Genomic DNA, 26426 nt, shown 5'->3' on the forward strand with positions numbered 1-26426 from the left:
GCGGAGGGTCTCTCGCGGTCCCCTTCCCGAGGGCAGAAGCGAGGCAGGGGTCCCCCGGCTGTGCCGGGGCAGCCCCGCTGCGAGGGGGCGCGGGCGAGGCGGCAGCACGCGGCGGCGGCGTCTCCCCGGTACCTGGCAAAGGGGAGAGAACCCGTCCGGTGGGAGCTCCCGGGGCGCGACCTGGCCCGGCACGGCCCCTCTGGCAGAATCCTCCCCTGTTGCTTTGCTGTCGGCCGGGTGCGACAAACGGGTTCATTTTCTGCCTTCTTTTTTTTTCCTTTTCCTTTCCCCAGGGTCGCCTTCTGCGTCACGTGAAGAAAATCCTGCGCGGTCGGTTCCGCTCGCTGCTCGGGTGATGGCACGTACGGGGCCGGGGGAGCGGGGAGAGACGTTAGCGAGGTCAAGGACCCTCCAAGTACTCCATGTCAAAGCCAGAGAAAAGGCAAACTCGCCGCCAGCGCAGAAAAGCTGGTGAAAAGCTGCAGTTAACAGAGCACGCCTCCTTCCCGAAGCGGTGCCTCGGTAGTCACGAACGTTTTCCTTTCTGCTCAAAGACGGACCTTTCACCCCAGATAAATGAAGGGCTGCCCGTTACGTTCTTTAGGGTCAAGCGTTTGTCTTCTGTTTGCTCCTGCGAATTTTATGGGCGAGTTGGCAATAGCCTTTTAGAAGCACGACTAGATTTTGAGTCGCCTGTGGGGTCAGTAGAGTTAACTGCTGAGCACCTAGATGCCAGTAGAAACGCAATGAATGAAACATGGTGGAAACGGGTGTTTCAACTTGATTTGTATTCCGTTTTTGATGTTTTATTCCTGTTTTTTTTGCACAGAAGCGGTTTCCAAGGACAGAGGGGTAGCTGCGCCGTAAGAAAAACGTTCACCTCGGGACGTACGGGGCGAGGAGCGGTGTCCTAGAGTCCCGTCTGGGGTGCCAAATTCCGTTAAAGAAAATTGGCAGGGTCCCCGGGTCTCTAGGTTTACTGATTCTTCACTGAAACAGCTCAGAGCTGGACCACCACCGCAGTGAGTGAATGGTACCTGACTCAAATTCACTGTCAGTTTAGATAGAAACTAATAAGTAATTACATCACAAAGTTCTCACGAGCTTCTGTTAAAATTCCGGTAACTATTTCAGTTGCTCTTTCATCTCTCTCTGTTGGCCCAAAAGGGAGCCCCAGTCAGGAAATCTCTATTTGAGATCTCTAGACTCTTCAGGGGGCCTCAGGTATTGAGCAAAGAAGAAATTACAAGGCAGTAGTAGGGCATCTGGCTGCTGAGAATTAGCAGTGCAGAGGTATACGTGCACAAATGTATGATATCTCAAAATGTCAGCTACCTTGATACAGCATTTAAAACAGGAATTGATATTTAGAGCCTGCCTCGAGAGTAAGAGCACAGAAAAAGCTTTAGAAAGCGTTATCTTCTATCAGATCACTTTGTTCTGATAAAGGAAAAAAGAACATAAAGTGGTTGTAAAGACCAGGCTTAAGTATGTTTTTAGTAAGGTGCTGTGTGGATCTGTAGATTGGATGTGATCTTTCACACGGGGGGGCGGAAGGAAAATTTGCACTCCTTCGTAAAAACCGTGGCAAACGCTCGCTGCAGGTTTTTGCTAATTTTTTTTTTTATTATTATTATCTGATGCGCTTTCTTGCAACTGTTCAGTTTTGTAGAATATTTTTACTGGAATCCGTGCATATGCTCATAGCTCTAAAAACTGTCTTGTTTCGTTTAAGTTCTCTTCCTCCAGAGTCCACAGCAGTCCGTTCTTCGCCGCCGGTCAGCTGATGTTTATCTTCTGGTTCCGCTTGGGCTCCGCTCAACACCCCGTCCTCGATGTTCTCGCCATGACCAGCGTCCCGTCTTGACCAGAGTCTGCTTTGCACTGCCGGCGTCTCCTAAGTATTAACCTAAAATACCTGAAGTCTGTTTAGAACCTTATTTCCACTAGTTCTTATTTGTAAGTATTTGGGGCGAGCGGAAAAGAAGGCAGGGACTCTGCGAGGGAGGAGGCGAGGGCTGAAAGCCAAAGGCCTCAGGCTCCTTTATTGCTGTTCTACTGCCCTAGTGAAATGCAGGAGCCGGACTGGGCGGTTCGAGACACCGTCAACGTTCACAGGCTGAGCGCTCATCACCCCTTCTGGGAAGAGCCACAGTGCTGTGGGCTCAGAACATCAACAGCCGTTCCTTGTTTTCAGTTCTGTCTTCAGAACTGCCCTTCAACACACACGTTTACTTCTTTCACGCCTCAAAGGGCCCCGTGAACTGCTCAGGGCTCCTTTATCTTAAAAGGGAGCGAGAACTATTCTCGGTGCAGCCTTCCCAAGGGAATCCCCTGCTCTGCAAGTAAAGCACAGCTGTTTGCGGGCTGATGGTCTTCCACAAGTATTCTGTATTCTTTTAAGGTAAAAAAGGTTAAGCGTACATCCTTTTTACTGGAATCGTCAGAAATTAATACTTGTAGGCCTAGTCCTGCGTAGCTGCTCATTAAGCTTTGACTGACGATCGGTTTAGTCACAGGTCAGGATTGTGGTAGAAGTTTTCACATAAATTGTTACAGAAGTTCTCATGAATTAAGAATAGAATAAAAAATACAAGTCAATCTGATAAACACGGGTGGGCTTTCACAATCCATGAATGTTGTTCTCAGAGCTCCTTGTGTAATCCTGACCGTAGAGAGGATGTCCCGTAGAGACCAACCTCTAACAACGGTGGAAGAGACGGAGCAGAGAGACCGGAGCGTCCGCGTTCTCGCTGTGAAGTTTATGGATCGAGACTCTGGGATTAAGGTAAAGAATGAGGGATTTATCACAGCTAAGGTAAATGGCGTTGCTATTAAGTTCTTAACAGATACCGGTGCAACTTTATCATTGTTACATTTTCATGTGTCACAGCTATCTGAGGAGTTTGTAAAGGTTACTGGGGTTTTGGGTGAAGATAAGTTACCACCTTCCCTTCCTCTTCCTGTTGTTTTTGATGATCATTTGATACGGGGTCGATTTGTTATTTCGCCAGCTTCTCCTGTTTCACTGTTTGGGAGAGATTTATTGCAAGAATTGGGAACGTGCCGAGCTTTAACTCCCAAAGGAATTCGATTAATCGTAACGGGAATACAAACTGTAGGAATTGGAGAAGGCGAGCTTAAAATCCCGAAAGAATTGAACGATGTAGCTAAAAAATTAGGGAGTCTCTCCGGAGATGATATTGGACTGTTAAAATCTGCAGAACCAGTAGTGATTAAAACAAAAGGAGGGACTCCTCCTTCTCTTAGGCAATACCCAGTTGTGGCAGAAGCCATCCCAAGTATTGGAAAACAAATAAAATCGTTCTTGGAAAAAGGGATTTTAAGAAAAAAATGTCAAAGTTCTTTTAATACACCTACACTCCCGGTTAGTAAACACCGATTTGATAAAAAGATGGGGATCCAGAATATAGATTTCTACAAGATTTAAGAGCAGTAAATGGATTTGTAATCGTTGCCCATCCAGTTGTACCTGATCCAAATTTGATTATGACTCAAATACCTATTTGGGGAAAATTTTACACTGTATTGGATTTGACGGGAGCTTTCTTTAGCATAGCTGTGGCTGAGAAAAGCCAGCACAGATTTGTCTTCACTTGGCAAGGGAAGCAATTAACCTGGACTCGGTTACACCAGGGATTTACAAGCTCGCCAACAATATTCTCCCAGATTTTGAAAGGAGATTTAGCTGATTTGTTTTTTCCACGCAAGTCTGAATTAATACAATATGCAGATGATTTATTGTTAGTATGTCCTTCAAGGGAGGATTGTATTACAGACAGCATAAAGATCAGCTCAGCAACGGAAGAGAAGGGACTTTCGTGGACTCCTGACAATGGACTTTTGTGGACGCTTGACGAAGGAAGAAAGAGGAATGGAAATAGTTAGTGGATTTTTAACAGAAGCTCGTGAGAAGTTTGTGATCTAACTGCTGCTTAGTTTCTGTATAAACCGATAGTGAATTTGAGTCAGGTACCGTTCAGCGCGGTGGCGGTCCAACTCCGAGTTGCTTCACTGAAGAATCGGCAAACCTGGAGACCCGGACTCTGCCGATTTTCTTTAACAAGGATTGTACAAAGGAGCTTTGAGAAGAATATTGAAGGGTTGTGAAAGCCCACCCGTGTTTGTCAGCTAGACTTGTATTTATTATTCTACTCCTAATTCTTTTTCACCTCTACTGATTCTTACCTGCTGAATTTGTGAGAACTTGTACGACAACTTACGTGACAGTTTCTACAACAGCTTTTATGTTAGGAATGAGTTGAAAATGGTGTCCGTGAGTCCCGATGCCGATGTTAAGTGTTCAAAGCGCTCAGGCTTTTAAAGGCTGTGTTGTATTTCGAGCTGACCTGTTTACCTAGAGTCCTCCTTGAGCTCAACTGCTCTCCTGGCTCTTATCCTGACTGCGTTCCTCTACTTTCTTCTGTGCTGTTTTTTGCCCGTGCCGGAGTCTAATCTGGGAGTTCTGTTTTTCAGCCGCCTTGTCGTAAGCGTGTCGTGAGGCTCGGCGGCTACCCCCGGCGCAGGTTTGCCCGCAGGTCGTTAAGCGTTTGTGAGGGTGAGGGACCGGCGCGGTGTGCGGAGGCTCCTGGCTGTGGGGGCAGCGAGGGGTGTCGGGTGTGGGGGGCCGAGAGGGGCCGGGGGCGTCGGTGGCCCTGGGGAGCCCGTCCCGGCGCGGGAACGAGGCGGAGCAGAGGCGGAGGGAGAGGCGCGGCACCGTCCTCTGGCACGGCGCCCCTGTGCCGTGGGGCGTCTGCCGGGGGGACAGGCTGCGGGACGGGGCTGGTGACGGGGCAGCCATTTGGAGGGGTGCCCTCCCTTGACTTTTCTAGCAGAGCTCCCCTTTTTTGGGGAGGGGGCGTGTACACGCGTAAATGGCGTCGCTAAAGTAAGGAGGTGGCGGTCAGGGCTGTTTCCCTCCTTTAGTGCGTGTTTTTGGGGTGAATGAAAAGCGGGGAGGGGGTCTGGGTGGTGATGACGTCATTTGGAGCACCCGAATGTCACCGAGGCGGGGCAAGGACGCAGCGGAGCGGCAGGTAAGCGGGGCACGGGGGGGTCCCCCAAGGAAGGGGGTGTCGGAGCGTAAAACCGCGCGACAATCATCGGTGGGAGAGGCGAGGCGGTGGCGCCCCCGCGCGTCGGGAGGGCGGCAGTGCAGCTCGGGGGCCGCACATGCGCAGTGGAGGGGCGCCCCGGCCGCGCTGGGTGCAGCAGCGGTCGCTTTTTACGTTTTTTTCTCGATCTCCCTTTTAGTTCTCGGGAGCTATTTTTTTAATTTTCTCCTTTTCTTCATCGCGGTCGCTTTTAAAAAAGTGTCTCCGAGGCTGCGTTTTAGTTGGCCGCCGCTGCTTTTGCCGAGGGAGCGGTGCTCAAACGGGGCGCGGGCGGGACGTGGTCAGTGTCCCCCGGGCAACCGCGCATGCGCAGTGACCGGCTCTTTGCCGCCCTGGGTGCCGGGAGTGGGCGTGGCCGTGTCCCTGCGGGGGCGGAGCGGAGGTGTGGTCTCATGCGGAGCCCCGCCCCGAGGGGAGGGACGGGGCGTGGTTTCCTGCGCGACTCCGCCCCGAGGGGCAGGACATGGGCGGGGTCCCCTGGGGAGCCGCGCATGCGCGGTGGAGGGGCGCTCTGGCGGCGCCTCCTGCTGCCGCCCTGTGGTCACATTTCGGTACTGCAGCCGCCGCTTTTTTACCTTTTTTTTTTTTTTTTTTTCTTTTTACTTCTTCTTTCCTCGCCCTTCGCCGTTTCACTTTCCCGGGGCTTTTTTTTAAACTTTCTCCTTTTCTTAATCACGGTCGCTTTTAAATTTTTCTGCCTATTTTATCCCGTTCGCTGCCTTTATTTCGCCGTCTTTTGTGTTACTAATTGGTCTCTCCTCGGCGGCGTCGCTTTTTAAATGTTCTTTCCTTGCCCGCTTCTTTCCCCGCTCCCTGTCCTTATTTTTCTTTTAACCGCGTCTTGCCTCTCCTCGGTGCCGTTGCTTTTTAAACAATGTCTCTCGGCGGCTGCGTTTTAGTTCGCCGCCGTTTTTTTTTGACGAGGGAGCGGCGCTTAAAGGGGGCGCGGGCGGGAGCGGGGTCCCCGGGGAAACTGCGCATGCGCAGGGGCCGGCTCGGTCAGTGCCGGGAGTGGGCGTGGCCGCGTCCCTGTGGGGGCGTGTCAGAGGCGTGGTTTCCCGCGGAGCCGCGCCCCGAGGGGCGGGACGGGGGCGTGGTCTGGTGCGGAACCCCGCCCCGGGGGCGGGGTATGGCGGGGGTCCCCCTGGGCGGCCGCGCATGCGCAGTAGGGGGAGGCGCTGGCGGCGCCAGGTGCTGCCACCCTGTGGTCAAATTTCGGTACTGCGGCTGCCGCTCCCTGTCCTTATTTGGTTGCTAGGGCGCCATCTTGGTTGCTAGGCGGCCATCCTGGTTGCTAGGACGCCATCTTGGTTGCTAGGACGCCATCTTGGTTGCGAGGACGCCATTTTGGTTGCGAGGACGCCATTTTGGTTGCGAGGACGCCATCTTGGTTACGAGGACGCCATCTTGGTTGCGAGGACGCCATCTTGGTTGCTAGGCGGCCATTTTGGTTGCTAGGACGCCATTTTGGTTGCGAGGACGCCATTTTGGTTGCTAGGACGCCATCTTGGTTGCTAGGCGGCCATTTTGGTTGCCAGGACGCCATCTTGGTTGCTAGGCGGCCATCTTGGTTGCGAGGACGCCATCTTGGTTGCTAGGACGCTATCCTGGTTGCTAGGACGCCATTTTGGTTGCTAGGACGCCATCTTGGTTGCTAGGGCGCCATCTTGGTTGCTAGGCGGCCATTTTGGTTGCGAGGACGCCGTCTTGGTTGCTAGGCGGCCATTTTGGTTGCTAGGACGCCATCTTGGTTGTTATGACGCCATTTTGGTTGCTAGGACGCCATCTTGGTTGATAGGGCGCCATCTTGGTTGCTAGGACGCCGACTTGGTTGCTAGGACGCCATCTTGGTTGATAGGCGGCCATTTTGGTTGCTAGGACGCCGTCTTGGTTGCTAGGCGGCCATCTTGGTTGCTAGGCGGCCATCTTGGTTGCTAGGCGGCCATCTTGGTTGCTATGCGGCCATTTTGGTTGCTAGGCCGCCATTTTGGTTGCTAGGACGCCATTTTGGTTCTAGGCGGCCATCTTGGTTGCTAGGACGCCATCTTGGTTGCTAGGACGCCATCTTGGTTGCCAGGACGCCATTTTGGTTGCCAGGACGCCATTTTGGTTGCTAGGACGCCATCTTGGTTGCTAGGCGGCCATCTTGGTTGCTAGGACGCCATTTTGGTTGCTAGGCGGCCATCTTGGTTGCTGGGACGCCGTCTTCGTTGCTAGGGCGCCATCTTGGTTGCTAGGGCGCCATCTTGGTTGCTAGGCGGCCATTTTGGTTGCGAGGACGCCGTCTTGGTTGCTAGGCGGCCATTTTGGTTGCTAGGACGCCATCTTGGTTGCTAGGCGGCCATCTTGGTTGCTAGGACGCCATCTTGGTTGCTATGACGCCATCTTGGTTGCTAGGACGCCATCTTGGTTGCTAGGCGGCCATCTTGGTTGCTAGGACGCTATCCTGGTTGCTAGGCGGCCATTTTGGTTGCTAGGCGGCCATTTTGGTTGCGAGGACGCCATTTTGGTTGCGAGGGCGCCATTTTGGTTGCGAGGACGCCATTTTGGTTGCGAGGACTCCATCTTGGTTGCTAGGACGCCGTCTTGGTTGCTAGGCGGCCATCTTGGTTGCTAGGACGCCGTCTTGGTTGCTAGGACGCCGTCTTGGTTGCTAGGCGGCCATCTTGGTTGCTAGGCGGCCATCTTGGTTGCTGGGACGCCGTCTTGGTTGCTGGGACGCCGTCTTGGTTGCTAGGCGGCCATCTTGGTTGCTAGGATGCCATCCTGGTTGCTAGGCGGCCATCTTGGTTGCTAGGACGCCATCGTGGTTGCTAGGCGGCCATCTTGGTTGCTAGGCGGCCATCTTGGTTGCTAGGGCGCCATCCTGGTTGCTAGGACGCCATTTTGGTTGCTAGGACGCCATCTTGGTTGCTAGGACGCCATCCTGGTTGCTAGGCGTCTCCCGGGCAACCGCGTATGCGTAGTGGGCGGCCGTGGCCGCTCAGTCAGTGCTGGCAATGGGCGGGGCCGTGTCCCCGTGGGGGCGTGCCAGGGGCGGGGTGTGCTGCGGAGCCCCGCCCCGAGGGGCTGGATGGGGCGTGGTTTCCTGCGCGACTCCGCCCCGAGGGGCAGGACATGGGCGGGGTCCCCTGGGGAGCCGCGCATGCGCGGTGGAGGGGCGCTCTGGCGGTGCCTCCTGCTGCCGCCCTGTGGTCACATTTCGGTACTGCAGCCGCCGCTTTTTTACCTTTTTTTTTTTTTTTTCTTTTTACTTCTTCTTTCCTCGCCCTTCGCCGTTTCACTTTCCCGGGGCTTTTTTTTAAACTTTCTCCTTTTCTTAATCACGGTCGCTTTTAAATTTTTCTGCCTATTTTATCCCGTTCGCTGCCTTTATTTCGCCGTCTTTTGTGTTACTAATTGGTCTCTCCTCGGCGGCGTCGCTTTTTAAATGTTCTTTCCTTGCCCGCTTCTTTCCCCGCTCCCTGTCCTTATTTTTCTTTTAACCGCGTCTTGCCTCTCCTCGGTGCCGTTGCTTTTTAAACAATGTCTCTCGGCGGCTGCGTTTTAGTTCGCCGCCGTTTTTTTTTTGACGAGGGAGCGGCGCTTAAAGGGGGCGCGGGCGGGAGCGGGGTCCCCGGGGAAACTGCGCATGCGCAGGGGCCGGCTCGGTCAGTGCCGGGAGTGGGCGTGGCCGCGTCCCTGTGGGGGCGTGTCAGAGGCGTGGTTTCCCGCGGAGCCGCGCCCCGAGGGGCGGGACGGGGGCGTGGTCTGGTGCGGAACCCCGCCCCGGGGGCGGGGTATGGCGGGGGTCCCCCCCCTGGGCGGCCGCGCATGCGCAGTAGGGGGAGGCGCTGGCGGCGCCAGGTGCTGCCACCCTGTGGTCAAATTTCGGTACTGCGGCTGCCGCTCCCTGTCCTTATTTGGTTGCTAGGACGCCATCCTGGTTGTTAGGCGGCCATTTTGGTTGCTAGGACGCCATCTTGGTTGCTGGGACGGTATCTTGGTTGCTAGGACGCCGTTTTGGTTGCTAGGGCGCCATCTTGGTTGCTAGGACGCCATCTTGGTTGCTAGGCGGCCATCTTGGTTGCTAGGCGGCCATCTTGGTTGCGAGGACGCCATCTTGGTTGCTAGGACGCCATTTTGGTTGCTAGGCGGCCATTTTGGTTGCTAGGACGCCATCTTGGTTGCTAGGACGCCATCTTGGATGCTAGGACGCCATCTTGGTTGCTAGGCGGCCATCTTGGTTGCCAGGACGCCATCTTGGTTGCTAGGACGCCATTTTGGTTGCTAGGCGGCCATCTTGGTTGCTAGGACGCCATCTTGGTTGCTAGGACGCCGTTTTGGTTGCTAGGGCGCCATCTTGGTTGTGAGGACGCCATCTTGGTTGCTAGGCGGCCATCTTGGTTGCTAGGCGGCCATCTTGGTTGCTAGGCGGCCATCTTGGTTGCTAGGCCGCCATCTTGGTTGCTAGGACGCCATTTTGGTTGCTAGGCGGCCATCTTGGTTGCTAGGATGCCATCCTGGTTGCTAGGCGGCCATTTTGGTTGCTAGGACGCCATTTTGGTTGTGAGGACGCCATCTTGGTTGCTAGGCGGCCATTTTGGTTGCTAGGACGCCATCTTGGTTGCTGGGACGCCATCTTGGTTGCTAGGCGGCCATCTTGGTTGCGAGGACGCCATTTTGGTTGCTAGGACGCCATCTTGGTTGTGAGGACGCCATTTTGGTTGCTAGGACGCCATTTTTGGTTGCTAGGACGCCGTCTTGATTGCTAGGACGCCATCTTGGTTGCTATGACGCCGTCTTGGTTGATAGGACGCCATTTTGGTTGCTAGGCGGCCATCTTGGTTGCTAGGACGCCATCTTGGTTGCTAGGACGCCGTTTTGGTTGCTAGGGCGCCATCTTGGTTGTGAGGACGCCATCTTGGTTGCTAGGCGGCCATCTTGGTTGCTATGCGGCCATTTTGGTTGCTAGGGCGCCATTTTGGTTGCTAGGACGCCATCTTGGTTGCTAGGCGGCCATCTTGGTTGCTAGGACGCCATCCTGGTTGCTAGGCGGCCATCCTGGTTGCTAGGACGCCATCTTGGTTGCTAGGCGGCCATTTTGGTTGCTAGGCGGCCATCTTGGTTGCTGGGACGCCATCTTGGTTGCTAGGACGCCGTTTTGGTTGCTAGGGTGCCATCTTGGTTGCTAGGCGGCCATCTTGGTCGCTAGGCGGCCATCTTGGTTGCTAGGACGCCATTTTGGTTGCTAGGCGGCCATTTTGGTTGCTAGGACGCCATTTTTGGTTGCTAGGACGCCGTCTTGGTTGCTAGGACGCCGTCTTGGTTGCTAGGACGCCATCTTGGTTGCTAGGACGCCATGTTTTTTGCTAGAACGCCATTTTGGTTGCTAGGACGCCATCTTGGTTGCCAGGACGCCATCTTGGTTGCCAGGACGCCATCCTGGTTGCTGGGACGCCATCTTGGTTGCTAGGCGGCCATCTTGGTTGCTAGGCGGCCATCTTGGTTGCTAGGGCACCATCTTTTTCCCCTTTTTTTGGGGAGGGGGCGTATAGACACGTAAATGGCCTTGCTAAAGTAAGGAGGTGGGGGTCAGGGCTGTTTTCCTCATTTAGTGCCCTTTTTTTGGGGTGAACAAAAAGCGGGGAGACGGCTGGGTGGCGCTGACGTCATTCGGGGCACCTGAATGTCACCCATGCGGGGGCAAGGATGCAGTGGAGGAGCAGGTAGGTGGGGCGGGCGGCATGTGTGTCTGGGGGGGCGGGTGGGTCCCCCAAAGCAGAGGGTGTCAGGGCGTAAAAATAGCGACAATTGGTGGGAGAAGCGAGGGAATGGCGCGCCCTGGGGTCCGGGGCGCGGTACTGCGGGTGGGGGGCTCTGGCCGCGCTCGGTGCCGCAGCCGTCGCTTTTTACATTTGTCCATCCCCGTTTTAGTTTTCGGGGCCTACTTTTTAATTTTCTCCCCTTCTTAATCGCGGTTGTTTTTAAGAATGTCTCTCGGCGGCTGCGTTTTAGTTCGCCGCCGCTGGTTTTGCCGAGGGAGCGGTGCTTAAACGGGGCGCGGGCGGGTCAGGAGCGGGGGGGGGGGCGTCTCCTGGGCAACCGCGCATGCGCAGTGGGCGGCTGTGGCCGCTCAGTCAGTGCTGGCAATGGGCGGGGCCGTGTCCCCATGGGGGCGCGCCAGGGGCGGGGTGTGCTGCAGAGCCCCGCCCCGAGGGGCTGGACGGGGGCGTGTCCTGGTGCAGAGCCCGGCCCCGAGGGGCGGGACGGGGCGTGGTTTCCTTCGCGACTCCGCCCTGAGGGGCAGGATATGGGCGGGGTCCCCTGGGGAGCCGTGCATGCGCGGTGGAGGGGCGCTCTGGCGGCGCCTTCTGCTGCCGCCCTGTGGTCAAATTTCGGTACTGCAGCCGCCGATTTTTTACCTTTTTTTTTTTTTTCCGCCGTTTTTTTTTTTTTTTTTTTTTTTCTCCGCAGGTCCCGGCGCGGCGGGGACGGGGCGGGTCCCGGCGCGGTTCCCGGCGGGGCGGCGGCTACCGGAGCGGAGGGTCCCGAGGCGGCGCGGCGCCGGTCCCGGCGGCAGGTCCCGGGGCGGCGCCGGTCCCGGCGGTAGGTCCCGGCGTGGCGCGGCTGCGGCTGCCGGGGCGGCGCGGCGCGGCGCCGGTGCCGGCGCAGCTTCCCGGGGCGGCGCGGTGCCGGTCCCGGCGGCAGGTCCCGGCTCGACGCGGCGGCGATTCCCGCGCGGCTCCCGGCGGGGGGGGGCCCGCGGCGGGGGCGGGTCGCGGCGCCGCACGGGGCGGGGCGGGGAGGGCGCGTCCTGGCGCGGCTTCCGGCAAAACGGCGGCTTCCGGCGCGGCTTCTGACGCGGCTTTCGGCGCGGTTTCTGGCGCGGCTCCCGGCGTGGCGCCGGTCCCGGTCCCCGCGGCAGGTCCTGGTGCGGCGCCGGTCCAGGCACAGGTCCCGGCGCGGCGCGGCTGCGACTCCCGGTGCGGCGCGGGGCGGCGCCGGTTCCGGCGCAACTTCCCGGAGCGGCGGGGGCGGCTCCCGGGGCGGCGCGGTGCCGTGCCGGTCCCGGCGGCAGGTCCCGGCTCGGCGCAGCGGCCGTTCCCGCGCGGCTCCCGGCGGGGTGGGGGGGTGCGGGTCGCGGCGCCGGGCGGGTCCTGCTGCCCGCACGGGGTGGTGGGGGGGAAAGGGTCCCGGTTGCTGCCGCCGGGGGGGTCCGTGGGGGCGGGCGGGTCCGCGCTCCCGGGGCGGCTGGGCCCGGCTCCCCGCGGGGGATTTTTGGGCCTCGGGGGGGTTCGGGGGGCGGGCGCGGCGGTGCAGGAGATGGCGGAGCAGTAAAGCCTGCGAGAGCGATAATAAAGCGCCGGCCGGGCTGCGGTGGTGCCGCCCCGCAGGGGCACGGGGCCGGGCCCTGCGCGGTTCCCGAGCGCTCCCCAAAACTGCCCGTGGGGCCCTGGGGGCGCAGGGCTGCGGGGTGGCTGCAGCCCCCCCCAGCCCTCGGCGTCGCACGTGGGGGCTGCAGGGGGGGTCAGAAAGCAGGCGGGGTGAGCTGCTTTGGGGCCCCAATAGCGGAGGCCAGGTGTTGTGTTCCTGGGCCTCGAGAACAGGCTCCCGCGGCCGCTTCGGGGGGCTCAGAAGCGGATGTGAGCGGTGCGTTTTTCGGGAGCTGACAGAGGGGACTCGGTGGTGTGGTTTTGGGGTCGGCAGCAGAGGCCGAGCGCTGCGTTTTTGGGGCTGGAGAGCAGGCTCGGCAGCTGGGTTTTTGGGCTCGGCAGTGGGCGCTCCGTGAGCTGGTTCGGGGGCCAAAAGCAGAAGGTAAACGGGCCGCTTGCGCGGGGGAGCGGGAGGGCGTCAGGGGGCCGTGTGGGAAAGCGGCGGGTGGGCAGGGTGCGTGGACGTTGGCCGGAGGCGGGGGTCCGGTCACGTCGGAGCCCGAAGTTCGGGGAGGCCGGCACGCAGCGGGCCGGCCGAGCTGAACGTCTGAGGTGGTCTCCGGGGGCCATGTAGCGTGGGCATGTGTGAGGCTGTGTATTTGGGAAGCCTCGTGTTGTAAGAGCTGTATGATACCAAGTGTTCTCTTAAGTGGATAAGAGTCAAGTGACCGGAGCCAGAGAGGAGGAAGGGAGGCAGAGAGAGAGGAAGATGCATCCGAACCGTCAGATTCTCCCAGCAGCTCCAAGGGCGGAAGCCGTGGTGAGTCCTGGACCCTTGGGGCCGTGTCGCCCCTCTTCTGCGTCGCGGTCCTTCCCTGCCCCACCTTCCCTTTCTCTCACAGCTGTAATTTTTTTCGCTTCCCTGCATCTCTTCCTCTCTCGTTCTCCAAGTCCCTCTCTTTCTCTGTTCTGCCTCTCTGCTTTCTTTTTCTGTCTGCACTTCTGTCCTGTTCCCTGTCCCTCTTTTTTTCATCCTCTGTCCTGCAGCCCATCACTGTTTTTGTCTTTCTCCATCTATCTGTCTGTCTTCCTGTCCCAATTTTTTTTAATTCCTCCCCATCTGCCCTTTAGCCCTTCACAATTACCGCCGCCCCCCCGTCTGGCTCCATGTCCCTATTTCTAATTTCCTCTGTCTCTGCCCTGTTTCTAGATATACTTCTCCTGTATTATCTTATTCCACGTTCCTGTCTCTATGTTTTAATTTCTTCCTTCTCTGTCCTATAGCCTGGTTTTGTCTTTATTGTTCTCTGTCTGGCTCCCTGGCCCTATTCTTTAATTCCTCTGTCTCTCCCCTTCAGCTCACTGAGGTTTTTTGGTATTTCTCAGTGTCTCTCTGTCCACCTCACTGTCCCCTCTTTTAATTTCTCCATCTCTGCCCTGTGGCCCATCAGAAATCTTTGCTTTTCTCCATCTCTCTCAGTCCGGTTCCCTCTCCCTCCCTCCTCTCTGGCCTGTAGCCCATCGCTGTTTCTTTTGCCCTCTGCCCCTCTCTCTGTCTCGGTAGCTCCCTTTCCCTGTTTTTTAATCCTTTCCTCTCTGCCCTGCAGGGAGGGGGAGGGGAGTAGGGTGTAGAGAAGCTGGGAGTCAAGATGAGCCCAGGAAAAAAAAAGAGAGGGGTGGGAGGAAGGTGTTTTTTAGATTTGTTCTTATTTCTCGTTACCCTACTCTGATTTTGATTGACAATAAATTAAATGAATTTCCCCAAGTAGAGTGTGTTTTCCCGTGACGGAAGTTGGTGAGTGATCTCTTTGTCCTTATCTTGACCCACAAGCTTTTTTGTTGTATTTTCTCCCTGTCTTGTTGAGGAAGGCGCACAATAGAGCGCCTCGGTGGGCACCCGGCGTTGGACGTTCGTATTTTGGAGCCTGGCTCTCGGCTCGTCTTTTTCTTGGACATAGCGTGAAACGTTTGGACATTTGGGTAGGTAAACAAGCCCGGAGCCCATTGTTGTTCGGGCTGTGAAAGGGCTGACATGGGACGATTGCAGGCAGGAATAGCTTTCAGGGCCGCCAGCTTTGTCGCGGAAGCAATCTGCGGTCGTTCGCCTTTTTGGAACCGGGTTCCCGTCTCGTTTTTTTTTTGGACAGAGAGTGAAACGTTTGGGCATTTGGGCGTTTAGGTCTCCCTCCCTTCTGGTGTTCAGGTCTACCTTTCTTCCACGTGGCGTGCAGGTGTACTGCGTGCAGTCTATCTCTTTTCTAATTTTTTTTACATTTTTTTGGCTTTAGTTTCTTAGCTTTAGTTTCTTACCTTTTGTTACTTTTACATTTACTCTTTATTTTTTACTTCTGCTTTGTTAACTTCTGTTGCTTTTACAATTACTTTTACTTTTGTATTGCTTAGTTGCCACTGCTTAGTTGCTGCTTATTAGTTTTTCTTTTTTTGCTTTTTCTTTACTTTTTCTTTTACTGGTCTGCCTCTTCCAGGTGTACCTCTTCTGACTGGTTTGCCACATTCTGGCGTGCAGGTCTACGTTCGTTTCTGGCGTGCAGGTCTTTTTTACTTTTACCTTTTTACTAAAGAAGTCTAAACGCACAGCATTTTATTTTTTTTACGGTGTCCTGGTTTTGTGCAGATAAAATTTATAGAATCACTTTTCTGTTCCATTTTGTTTCAGTTTATGGCCGGCTGTGGGACAGGGATCAAGGCCATTAGCAGTTAAATCCAGGGCAGGTGCCCCAGGCTGGCCCACAGGTGTATTCTATAACATTAAGCTCAGGTTCGCTATAAAAGGGCAACTTGCTGGGGAGGGGTGGGCCTCTTTTTGCTCTGCTCCCTTCCCTCTTTCTACTTCTTCTCAACAATGGCTATCTCCAGAGGAACTTGCCATCGCTCTGTGGGCTAAGTATAGTTTTGTGTGTTTTGTATTAGCATCGATATCAGTTTTAAATTGTAACCCATGAGTCTCCCTCCTTTTCCTGAATCCCTTTCTCAGTCCGGGAAGGGCAATGGGGTGATAGAACAGCTGCTTACTGTTCAGGGTGGTGGTCGGTGTCCCGGGTATATGAGCCGCAGCCTCTCATCAGGGAGCTCATTTTTCTCCTGAGCTTTGATGGTGTTAGTGCTCAGCTGCTCCTTCAGTCAATTTTAGCCTTTGAGCTGGTCAAGCTATTTGGGCAGATGTATTTTAACATTGAGAGAAGCAGCAGTGTGTCTGTGAGGTAAGAGCTTCAGGTGCAGGAGAGGTTAATTTTCTGCTTTTATTTGTTAAACTTTTGTTTTTAGTTTAGTTTAACTAAATTTTTTCTTTAGTTTACAATTATTTTTTTTTCTTTTTTTAGTTTTATTCTTTTTCTACCTTATAGCGTTCAGGTCTCCCTCCCTTCTGGCGTGCAGGTCTGCCTTTTTTTATGGAATGCAGGTCTCACTCCCTTGTGGCGTGCAGGTCTACTGGGTGCAGTCTATCTGTTTTCTAATTTTTTTTACATTTTCTTGGCTTTTTGGTTTCTTGGCTTTTTGGTTTCTTGGCTTTTTGGTTTCTTGGCTTTTTGGTTTCTTGGCTTTTTGGTTTCTTGGCTTTTTGGTTTCTTGGCTTTTTGGTTTCTTGGCTTTTTGGTTTCTTGGCTTTTTGGTTTCTTGGCTTTTTGGTTTCTTGGCTTTTTGGTTTCTTGGCTTTTTGGTTTCTTGGCTTTTTGGTTTCTTGGCTTTTTGGTTTCTTGGCTTTTTGGTTTCTTGGCTTTTTGGTTTCTTGGCTTTTTGGTTTCTTGCTTTTTGGTTTCTTGGCTTTTTGGTTTCTTGGCTTTTTGGTTTCTTGGCTTTTTGGTTTCTTGGCTTTTTGGTTTCTTGGCTTTTTGGTTTCTTGGCTTTTTGGTTTCTTGGCTTTTTGGTTTCTTGGCTTTTTGGTTTCTTGGCTTTTTGGTTTCTTGGCTTTTTGGTTTCTTGGCTTTTTGGTTTCTTGGCTTTTTGGTTTCTTGGCTTTTTGGTTTCTTGGCTTTTTGGTTTCTTGGCTTTTTGGTTTCTTGGCTTTTTGGTTTCTTGGCTTTTTGGTTTCTTGGCTTTTTGGTTTCTTGGCTTTTTGGTTTCTTGGCTTTTTGGTTTCTTGGCTTTTTGGTTTCTTGGCTTTTTGGTTCTTGGCTTTTTGGTTTCTTGGCTTTTTGGTTTCTTGGCTTTTTGGTTTCTTGGCTTTTTGGTTTCTTGGCTTTTTGGTTTCTTGGCTTTTTGGTTTCTTGGCTTTTTGGTTTCTTGGCTTTTTGGTTTCTTGGCTTTTTGGTTTCTTGGCTTTTTGGTTTCTTGGCTTTTTGGTTTCTTGGCTTTTTGGTTTCTTGGCTTTTTGGTTTCTTGGCTTTTTGGTTTCTTGGCTTTTTGGTTTCTTGGCTTTTTGGTTTCTTGGCTTTTTGGTTTCTTGGCTTTTTGGTTTCTTGGCTTTTTGGTTTCTTGGCTTTTTGGTTTCTTGGCTTTTTGGTTTCTTGGCTTTTTGGTTTCTTGGCTTTTTGGTTTCTTGGCTTTTTGGTTTCTTGGCTTTTTGGTTTCTTGGCTTTTTGGTTTCTTGGCTTTTTGGTTTCTTGGCTTTTTGGTTTCTTGGCTTTTTGGTTTCTTGGCTTTTTGGTTTCTTGGCTTTTTGGTTTCTTGGCTTTTTGGTTTCTTGGCTTTTTGGTTTCTTGGCTTTTTGGTTTCTTGGCTTTTTGGTTTCTTGGCTTTTTGGTTTCTTGGCTTTTTGGTTTCTTGGCTTTTTGGTTTCTTGGCTTTTGGTTTCTTGGCTTTTTGGTTTCTTGGCTTTTTGGTTTCTTGGCTTTTTGGTTTCTTGGCTTTTTGGTTTCTTGGCTTTTTGGTTTCTTGGCTTTTTGGTTTCTTGGCTTTTTGGTTTCTTGGCTTTTTGGTTTCTTGGCTTTTGGTTTCTTGGCTTTTTGGTTTCTTGGCTTTTTGGTTTCTTGGCTTTTTGGTTTCTTGGCTTTTTGGTTTCTTGGCTTTTTGGTTTCTTGGCTTTTTGGTTTCTTGGCTTTTTGGTTTCTTGGCTTTTTGGTTTCTTGGCTTTTTGGTTTCTTGGCTTTTTGGTTTCTTGTTTTTGGTTTCTTGGCTTTTTGGTTTCTTGGCTTTTGGTTTCTTGGCTTTTTGGTTTCTTGGCTTTTTGGTTTCTTGGCTTTTTGGTTTCTTGGCTTTTTGGTTTCTTGGCTTTTTGGTTTCTTGGCTTTTTGGTTTCTTGGCTTTTTGGTTTCTTGGCTTTTTGGTTTCTTGGCTTTTTGGTTTCTTGGCTTTTTGGTTTCTTGGCTTTTTGGTTTCTTGGCTTTTTGGTTTCTTGGCTTTTTGGTTTCTTGGCTTTTTGGTTTCTTGGCTTTTTGGTTTCTTGGCTTTTTGGTTTCTTGGCTTTTTGGTTTCTTGGCTTTTTGGTTTCTTGGCTTTTTGGTTTCTTGGCTTTTTGGTTTCTTGGCTTTTTGGTTTCTTGGCTTTTTGGTTTCTTGGCTTTTTGGTTTCTTGGCTTTTTGGTTTCTTTGGGTTTTTGGTTTCTTGGCTTTTTGGTTTCTTGGCTTTTTGGTTTCTTGGCTTTTTGGTTTCTTGGCTTTTTGGTTTCTTGGCTTTTTGGTTTCTTGGCTTTTTGGTTTCTTGGCTTTTTTTAACTTTTTACATTTACTCTTTATTTTTTATTTCTGCTTTTTTAAGTTCTGTTGTATTTCCAATTACTTTTACTTTTTTATTGCTTAGTTGCCACTGCTTCATTGCTGCTTATTAGTTTTTCTTTTTTTGCTTTTTCTTTACTTTTTATTTTACTGGTCTACCTCTTCCAGGTGTTCCTCTTCTGACTGGTTTCCAGCCTTCTGGTGTGCAGGTCTACGTTCATTTCTGGCGTGCAGGTCTTTTTTACTTTTATAACTTCATAATTTTTAAATTTTTTTTTTTAATTTTAGTATTTTAGCTTTTGGTTTTTAGTGTGTCAGGGTTTTAGTGTGTGTGTTACAGTTTTTTAACTTGGGTTTCTTTAACATTTAATATTTTTTACTTTTTAAACTTCTGTTACTTTTACAATTAATTTTACTCTCTTGTTTATTAGTGGTGGCTTTATTAGTGGTGGCTTTATTAGTGGTGGCTTTATTAGTGGTGGCTTTATTAGTGGTGGCTTTATTAGTGGTGGCTTTATTAGTGGTGGCTTTATTAGTGGTGGCTTTATTAGTGGTGGCTTTATTAGTGGTGGCTTTATTAGTGGTGGCTTTATTAGTGGTGGCTTTATTAGTGGTGGCTTTATTAGTGGTGGCTTTATTAGTGGTGGCTTTATTAGTGGTGGCTTTATTAGTGGTGGCTTTATTAGTTTTTCTTTTCTTGCTTTTATTTCTTCTTTTCCTGGTCTACCTCTTCCAGGTCCACCTTAGTTTCTGGCGTGCAGATCCACCTTAGTTTGTGGGTTGCAGGTCTAGCGCGTGCAGTCTACCTTTTTCATAATTTTTTTTACTACTTTTTTTCATGTTAGTTGTTTAGACTTAGTTTTTTAGGGTCTTAGGATTTTAGGTTTTTTAACTTTTGTTTCTTTTACGTTTACTCTTTGTTTTTTACTTTTTTAACTTCTGTCACTTTTACCACTACTTTTACTGTTTTGCTTTGTTAGTTGCGCTTTGTTAGTTGCGCTTTGTTAGTTGCGCTTTGTTAGTTGCGCTTTGTTAGTTGCGCTTTGTTAGTTGCGCTTTGTTAGTTGCGCTTTGTTAGTTGCGCTTTGTTAGTTGCGCTTTGTTAGTTGCGCTTTGTTAGTTGCGCTTTGTTAGTTGCGCTTTGTTAGTTGCGCTTTGTTAGTTGCGCTTTGTTAGTTGCGCTTTGTTAGTTGCGCTTTGTTAGTTGGGCTTTATTAGTTGCGCTTTGTTAGTTGCGCTTTGTTAGTTGCGCTTTGTTAGTTGCGCTTTGTTAGTTGCGCTTTGTTAGTTGCGCTTTGTTAGTTGCGCTTTGTTAGTTGCGCTTTGTTAGTTGCGCTTTGTTAGTTGCGCTTTACTTTTTCTTTTACTGGTCTGCCTCTTCCAGGTCCACCTTAGTTTCTGGTGTGTAGGTCTACCGCGTGCTGTCTAGCTGTTTCATAATTTTTTTTATCTGTTTTTGTTTTAGGGTTTTAGTGTTGTAGTTTTCGTGTTTTCTTAACTTTTGTTTCTGTTACATTTACTCTTTTTTAATTTTACTTTTTAAACTTCTGTTACTTTTACAATTAATTTTACTCTCTTGTTTATTAATGCCCCCCAGGGACATTAGCTGTGTCCCCGTGGGGGCGTGCCAGGGGCGGGATGTGGTGAGGGTCCCCCCCGAGGGGCTGGACGGGGGCGTGGTCTCATGCGGAACCCCGCCCCGAGGGGCGGGATAGGGGCGCGGTGTTTGGGCACGCTGGCAAAATGGCGGCTTCCGGGCATGCGCAGTAGCTAAATGAAGTTCCTAAAATGGCCGACTGAAGGTCGGGCAACCTGGCAAAATGGCGGCTAGCGGGCATGCGCATTAGCCAAAATGAAGTTCCCAAAATGGCCGAGTGAAGGTCGGGCAACCTCGCGCGGCGGGGGCGGGTTGCGGCGCGGCGCCTGCGCGGGCGCACGAGAGCGGCGCGGGCGGTCGCGAGTTTCGTTACGGTGCGCTCGGCGTTGGCGGCGGCGGCGCCGCGCCGGAGCAGGTGAGGGGCCGTGGGCACAGAGGGTTTGGGAGGGGCCATTCTCCGGTCGGGGCGATCCCCCGGTGGGGTCCTAGCTCTGCGCTCACGGGGCTGGTGGGGGGGCGCGGAAGCAGCCCCGGGCCGAACGCTGTCCCGGGCTCGCCGCGGGGGTGTTGGGGCCGAGCCTGTGTCCCGGCGGGGGGGAGCAGGGGCAGCCCCGTCCGGCTCTCAGCTACTCGGTATTGGGGCCGGGCAGGCTCTGCCGCTGCCGGCGCGGGGGGGCTCCGGCGGCGCCGGGCGGGTCCCGGTGCCCGCACGGCGGGGGGAAAGGTCCGCGGCTGCTGCCGGGGGCGGTCATGGGGGCGGGCGGGGCGGCTGGGCCCTGCTCCCCGCGGGGGCTTTTGGGCCTGGGGCGTTGGGGGTGTCAGCTCGGCGGTGTTGCTGCTGTTTGTCTTTGGTGTCCCGTTATGGTTGAGAGCTCTGAATTGTATTTTTTTTCAGTTTCTGACACATTTTTTTCCCTAAGGAGATGCTGCATTTATAAGTTGTTTTTTTTTTTGCAGATGCATTGGTCAATATAATAGATTTATGATTAATAAAATGACAAAAATGATACTAGTCTTACACATCTGGACTCTTTATGAATATGTGTTCCTCACATGCAAGTGTCATCGGGACACACGTGGTCTGCACTTCATGCTCTGACAAGACAATATGCTGAGGTGGGGATCAGCTCCAACAGGAAAAAAAAAGGTACAAGGTTATGGGGGGTTTTTTTTGGTTCTTTTTGGGGGTGTACTGTTTTTGTGGGGATAAACTCTATAGAATCACTTTTGTGTTCCAATTTGTTGCAATATGTGGCCAGCTGTGGCATGGTGATTAATGCCATTAGCAGTTAAATCCAGGGCAGCTGCCCCAGGCTGGACCACAGGTGTATTGTATAATGTTAATGTCAGGTTCAGTATATAAGGGAAAGATTGCTGCGGATGGGGTGGATCTGTGCTCTCTTCTCTTCTCCCCTCCTTCCTCCCTCTTTTTCCTCCACCTTTCTTCTCCATGGTTGTGATCCCAGGAGGAAATTGCCATCACTCTGTGGGCTAAGTATAATTAAGACCAGGTTGCTATTGAGGAGGAGGTGTTGTGGAAGAGGTTGGTTTTGACCACTGTGATGCTCACAGCTGGTGCTTGTGTATTTTCTTGTTTTGCAGATGACGAAGAGGAACCTGGCAACAGCAGAAGCACCCGGCAGTTAGCTGCCGTGGGGTTTGTTTTTTTTTGAGGATGCATTGAGACTTCCTCTCCTCTGAAAGATCAGTTGAGGGAGCAGTGCTCGGGAGGGAACAAGGTCGGGAATTGCAGGGAGGGATTTTGAAGTTAGCGTAGGGGAGAAGGCTGTCCAGGAACAGTCCCTTTGGCCAGGCTCAGGGAGCGGATTACTTTTCAGAGCAATGATAGGGTGTGCCAGGCAGGGCAGTTCCAGCCTTTGTCTGTGCGTCGTGTAGTTTGCGTAGTCTGTCTTCTATGTCTTAAGACACGCATCAGGTCTCGATGTTCTCATAGCTCTTTGCGCTAAAAGAGCACACCACGCGCCTCGGCCGCCATCCATAGCGTCCCGAATGCACGTACTCATCGGCGTAGCACCGATCGGGCTCTCTCTTCTTGTTTAACCTTAAAGAACGGATCGATCTTGCATTTCCTAAGTTTCCAGGCAGTCCTCTTTTGCAGCAACATTCCTGGGTGCGCGAGCAGTTCTGGTCTCCGGACGTCCATTCTGGACAGATTGGGATTTCTTTCCCGCATCCTTACGCGGTTAGGTCTCGAAGCCAGCCTTCTCGCGCGTACATCCTCTCGGTTTTGAGAGTAAGTTCTTATCACGGGCCGTGACGTTCTGCTCTCTTTCTGGGGCAGCCATAGAGCCTCCTCATATCCCGCCACGGTGCCGCAGGACATGTCTTCCGACAGCATCTTCTTTCGAGGCATCACACTTCTCACCGAGAGTTTTCTCTCATCTTGGAGGCGCGTCGTTCATAGCGTTCCGTGTATCCTCTATCTGTGTGTGCGTGGCTCGGAGCTGCCCTGCCTGGGGGTGTAGAGTTAGGGGTAGATGGAATAGCGATGTGTCTATGGTTAATACCTAAGGTGTTGAGGCTTCTACGTGTAACGCTTAATGTTTGAATTAGGTATTTATTTTAGTGGCATGCTGTAGTTGGGCTGTAGATGGTATTCCTCAATGGGAACGAGATGTCTGGAACTATTAAAGTGATGCTCTGCTTCCAGGTGATTTGTTCATTATTGTCTTTGCAGATGCAGAGGGACGAGCCGTGCAGGACAAGAGAGGAGAGGTGAGCGGAGCGCCATAAGAAGGTGGGTCGCCTTGTGGTGTTAGAGGGAAGATGACTGGTGGCGATACACCTAGATTATGGTATTTCTGTGGTGTTTTTTTTTTTAATTTGAAGGTGCAAAGCGATGAGTGACAGGGTGTACGGGCACAGGAGCTGACTCGGGCGAGGTGAGCACCGATCGGTGGTCTGAAGCGGCAGTTATTTTTGAGGTATTGTACTGGCTGTGCAGTCATAAGCAGCATGTGTTTTTTTTGGTTTTACAGGTGGTGTGCGAGAGTCAATGTGATGCCCTAAACTGGCGGAGGCCAGACAGGGAAGTTGTGACGGTAAAGGCGTGCTAGAAGGGGACCGGCATAGGTGAGACGCGGTTTTTGGCAGTATCTCAGTCCGTGCCTTTTTGTTTGTGTTTTTGCAGGTGCTGCCCACAGGCTCTGGGGAGCGAAGCCACGTGCCAAGGAGCGGTCCGAGCTGGTGAGGCGGTCGTGGGCCGCGTCGGTGTGTAATAGCAAAGTATTAAGTGGCCACTCAGTGGAGCGTTTCTGCTTGGTTTTGCAGGTTCTGTGCGGGGCAGCCTTTGGACTTGGATGAGCATTTGAGGTGAGCTGGGTCGTAGAGAGTAGGAGCAGGGGGCTGGTGATTTCTTGCCAGTGGCACGGTAATTTTGTGTCTTTTGGTGTCTTAGGCCCCACGAGCGACGACAGCCGCAGCGTCCGACTCTGGAATCGGCACGGAGCAGGTGACCGGAGTGGCACGGTGCATCCGAGGTGGGTGATGATGTGGGAAACGGTCTGTGTCAGGTGTGATGCTGACTGACGGCCTTGTTGTGTGTGGATTGTAATTTTTTTTTTTTTTTTTTCAGGTGATGAAGAGGAATCTGGTGACCGCAGGATTCACGCAGTGGGCTGATTGTATTTTTTCTTTTTGAGGATGGAATTGGACCCCTTGGCTGTCTGAAAGCTAAGTTGAGGCAGTGGTGGTGGGGAGAGGTTGGGGGAAGGAGCAGACAAGGTTGGCACTTTCAGAAAGCGTTTACCAGTTTTAAAGTTAGTGTAGGGGAGAGGGCTGTCCAGGAACAGTACTCTTTAGGCAGGCTAAGGCAGAGGGTTTCTTTTCAGCACAATGGTAGCGTGTGGCAGGCCACGGCAGTTCCAGCCTACGTGTGTTTGTGTAGTTCATGCGGATTGTCACGTGCGTCTTAGCAGTTCTTCAGGTCTCGATGTCTTCTTTGTGCTCAAGGAGCACGCCATCCCTAGAGTCTTGAACACCTGTACTCATCAGTGTAGTGCCAATCAGGCGCTTTCTTCCTTTTGTAAGGAGATTAAAGCGTGGTTCGGTTTTCCATCTTGCAAGTTTCCAGACGGTCCTCTTCTGCAGCGTCTTCGCCAGCCGCACGAGAGGCTGTGCTTTCCAGGCGTCTATTTGGACAGACTGGTCTTTCTTCCCTGCATCCTTAGGTGGTGAGGTCTTGAAGCCAGGCTTCTTGCGCATACATCCTCTCAGTTTTGAGAGTAACTTCTTGTTACGGGCCGTGACGTTCTGCTTTCTTTCTGGGGTCGCCACAGAGCCTCCTCACGTCCCCGTCACGGTCCTGCAGGCGGTCTTCCCTCGCAGCGTCTTCTCCTTGGGCATCGTCATCCTCGCTGAGAGTTTTCTCTCATCTTTGACGCGCCTAGTTTCTAGCGTTCTGTGTAGCATCGGACTCTCTGTGTGTGTGTGCATGCATGCGTGTGTATGTGTGGCTCGGAGCTGCCCTGCCTGGCATTGTAGAGTCAGGGGTAGGTAGAATAGCGATCAGTGTCTGTGGTTAATATGTTGATATGGCTAGACTGTTGGGGTAAAGGTTGTAGAGTCATCTCGGACAGATTAGCTATCTGCAGCAGGTGAGGCCAGTAACTTCTGTAACATTTTGAAGGTGCAGAGGAGATATTCGGAGCCCTCTGGGAGAGGCAGCGAGAGGGCTAGTTGGGCAGATGGGATCTCTAAGGTGTTGAGGCTTCTCTGTGTAAGGTTTAATGTTTGAATTAATTATTTACTTTAGTGGCAGCCTCCAGTTGGTCTGTGGATGGTATTCCTTAATGGGAAGCAGATGTCTGGAACTAATAAAGGGATGCTTTGAGTCCAGGTGACTTATTCAATATTGTCTTTGCAGATGCAGATGGACGAGCCGTGCAGGACAAGAGAGGAGAGGCGAGCGGAGCGCCGTAAGAAGGTGGGTCGCCGTGTGGCGTTAGAGGGAATATGACTCTTGGTGATATGCCTACGTGTGCTGATTTCACTGGGATTTGGTTTTAGTTTGTGTCCAGGCATGGTGATCAAGGCCCTCAGCAGTTAACTGCAGGGCAGCTGACCCTGAGTGGCCCACAGGTGTTTTCTGTTTCATTGACATCAAGCTCACTATAAAACAGAGGGCTTGTTGGGAAGAGGTGGGGTTTTTTCCTGCTCTCCTTGCCTCTCCTCCCTCTTCCTTCCTGTGATTCCTGGAGCAACTTGTCAGTGATCTGTGGATGAGTATACGGTTGTTTGTTTTGTGTTGTCCTTTATGTTGATTTCTTCCTTTCATTAAATCTGGTTCACTTCATCCTACGAAGTCTCCCTGCCTTTTTCCCAGTGCCCTTCCTCATTTGGGGAAGCGACATTGGGAGAGAGAAATGCTGCTAATGTTTAGCCCCGGGTGCAGGCTAAACGAAGACACTACCTTATTGTATTTGTTGTTTTTTTTTTTTTTAATTTGAAGGTGTAAAGCAACGAGCGCCACGGGATACGGGCACAGGAGCTGAGTCTCGGGCAAGGTGAGCGCCGATCGGTGGGCTGAAGCGGCAGTTATTTTTAAGGTGTTGTATTGGCGGCGCAGTCATACGCGACGTGTGTTTTTTGGGTTTTACAGGCGGTGTGCAAGAGTCCACGTGGCAGCCTAAACTGCCGGAAGCCAGACAGGGAAGTTGTGACGGTACAGGCATTTGAGAAGGGGAGTGTCACGGCGAGCCGCGTTTTTGGGCAGTATCTCAGCACGTGCCTCTTCGTTTGGTTTTGTGCAGGTGCTTCCCACAGGCTCTGGGGAGCGATGCCACCTGCCGGGGAGCGGTCCGAGAAGGTGAGGCGGTCGTGGGCCGCGTCGGTGTCTAATTAGAAAGTATTCGGTGGTCACTCAGTGGAGCGTTTCTCCTTGGTTTTGCAGGTTCTGTGCGGCGCAGCCTTTGGAATGGGATGAGCGTTTGAGGTGAGCTGCGTAGTAGAGAGTAGGATCAGGGGGCCGGTGATTTCATTGAAGTGCCACGGTAATTTTGTGTCTTTTGGTATCCTAGGCACCACGAGCGATGACAGCCGCAGCGTCCGACTCTGGAATCGGCACGGAGCGGGCGAGCGGGGTGCCACGGTGCATCCGAGGTGGGAGATGTTGTGGGAACGGTCTGTGCCAGATGTGATGCTGACTGACAGCCTTGTTGTGCGTGGATTGTAATTTTCGTTTTCTTGACAGGTGATGAAGAGAAACCTGGTGTGACTACAGGATTCATGCAGTGGGCTGATGTTTTTTTTTTTTTTGAAGGTGGAATCGGAGTCGTGGCCATCTGAAAGCTAAGTTGAGGCACTGGTGGTGGAGAGCGGTGGTGGGAAGGAGCAGACAAGGTTGGCACTTTCAGGAAGCAGTTTTCAAGTTTTAAAGTTGGTGTAGGGGAGAGGGCTGTGCAGGAACAGTCCCCTTTAGGGGGGCTCAGGGAGCGGGTTCGTTTTCAGCACAATGATAGCGTGTGGCAGACCAGGGCAGTTCCAGCCTACGTGTGTTTGTGTAGTTTGTGCGGCGTGTTTCGTGCGTCTCAGAACTTCCTCAGGTCTAGATGTCTTCTTTGTGCTCAAGGAGCACGCCGCGCACGTCGGCCGCCATCCCTAGAGTCTTGAACACCTGTACTCATCAGTGTAGTGCCAGTCAGGCACTTCTTTTCTTGCGTAACTGGCTTAAAGCGTGGTTCCCTCTTCCATCTTGCCAGATTCCGGC

At 52.4% G+C, this 26426-nt stretch overlaps 3 long non-coding RNA genes across 9 annotated transcripts; all 3 read left to right on the forward strand.

The window, feature by feature from the left end:
* Positions 1-853: 853 nt before the first annotated feature.
* On the forward strand, positions 854-4615 carry LOC137677628 (uncharacterized). 2 transcript variants are annotated; one of them, XR_011050299.1, is made up of 3 exons: positions 854-1033; positions 1736-2788; positions 3800-4615. It is a non-coding gene; the product is annotated as an uncharacterized lncRNA (long non-coding RNA). The 2 variants fall into 2 exon arrangements; XR_011050298.1 differs by having other exon boundaries at positions 854-1022.
* A 9772-nt stretch (positions 4616-14387) lies between these two features.
* LOC137677857 (uncharacterized) lies at positions 14388-23386 on the forward strand. 4 transcript variants are annotated; one of them, XR_011050328.1, is made up of 10 exons: positions 20032-20114; positions 20657-20846; positions 21302-21356; positions 22398-22457; positions 22550-22602; positions 22699-22761; positions 22851-22906; positions 22991-23032; positions 23118-23199; positions 23295-23386. It is a non-coding gene; the product is annotated as an uncharacterized lncRNA (long non-coding RNA). The 4 variants fall into 4 exon arrangements; XR_011050326.1 differs by lacking the exon at positions 20032-20114 and adding an exon at positions 14388-14470 and having other exon boundaries at positions 22851-23032; XR_011050325.1 differs by having other exon boundaries at positions 22851-23032.
* Positions 23387-24582: 1196 nt separating this feature from the next.
* Positions 24583-26349, forward strand: LOC137660530 (uncharacterized). 3 transcript variants are annotated; one of them, XR_011047693.1, is made up of 7 exons: positions 24583-24644; positions 25170-25224; positions 25320-25382; positions 25471-25526; positions 25611-25652; positions 25738-25877; positions 25980-26349. It is a non-coding gene; the product is annotated as an uncharacterized lncRNA (long non-coding RNA). The 3 variants fall into 3 exon arrangements; XR_011047691.1 differs by having other exon boundaries at positions 25738-25819; XR_011047692.1 differs by having other exon boundaries at positions 25738-25819; positions 25911-25994.
* The last annotated feature ends 77 nt before the right edge of the window (positions 26350-26426 follow it).

This window comes from Nyctibius grandis, chromosome 2, assembly GCF_013368605.1.
Source record: "Nyctibius grandis isolate bNycGra1 chromosome 2, bNycGra1.pri, whole genome shotgun sequence".
In the NCBI taxonomy this organism is placed as follows: Eukaryota; Metazoa; Chordata; class Aves; order Nyctibiiformes; family Nyctibiidae; genus Nyctibius; species Nyctibius grandis.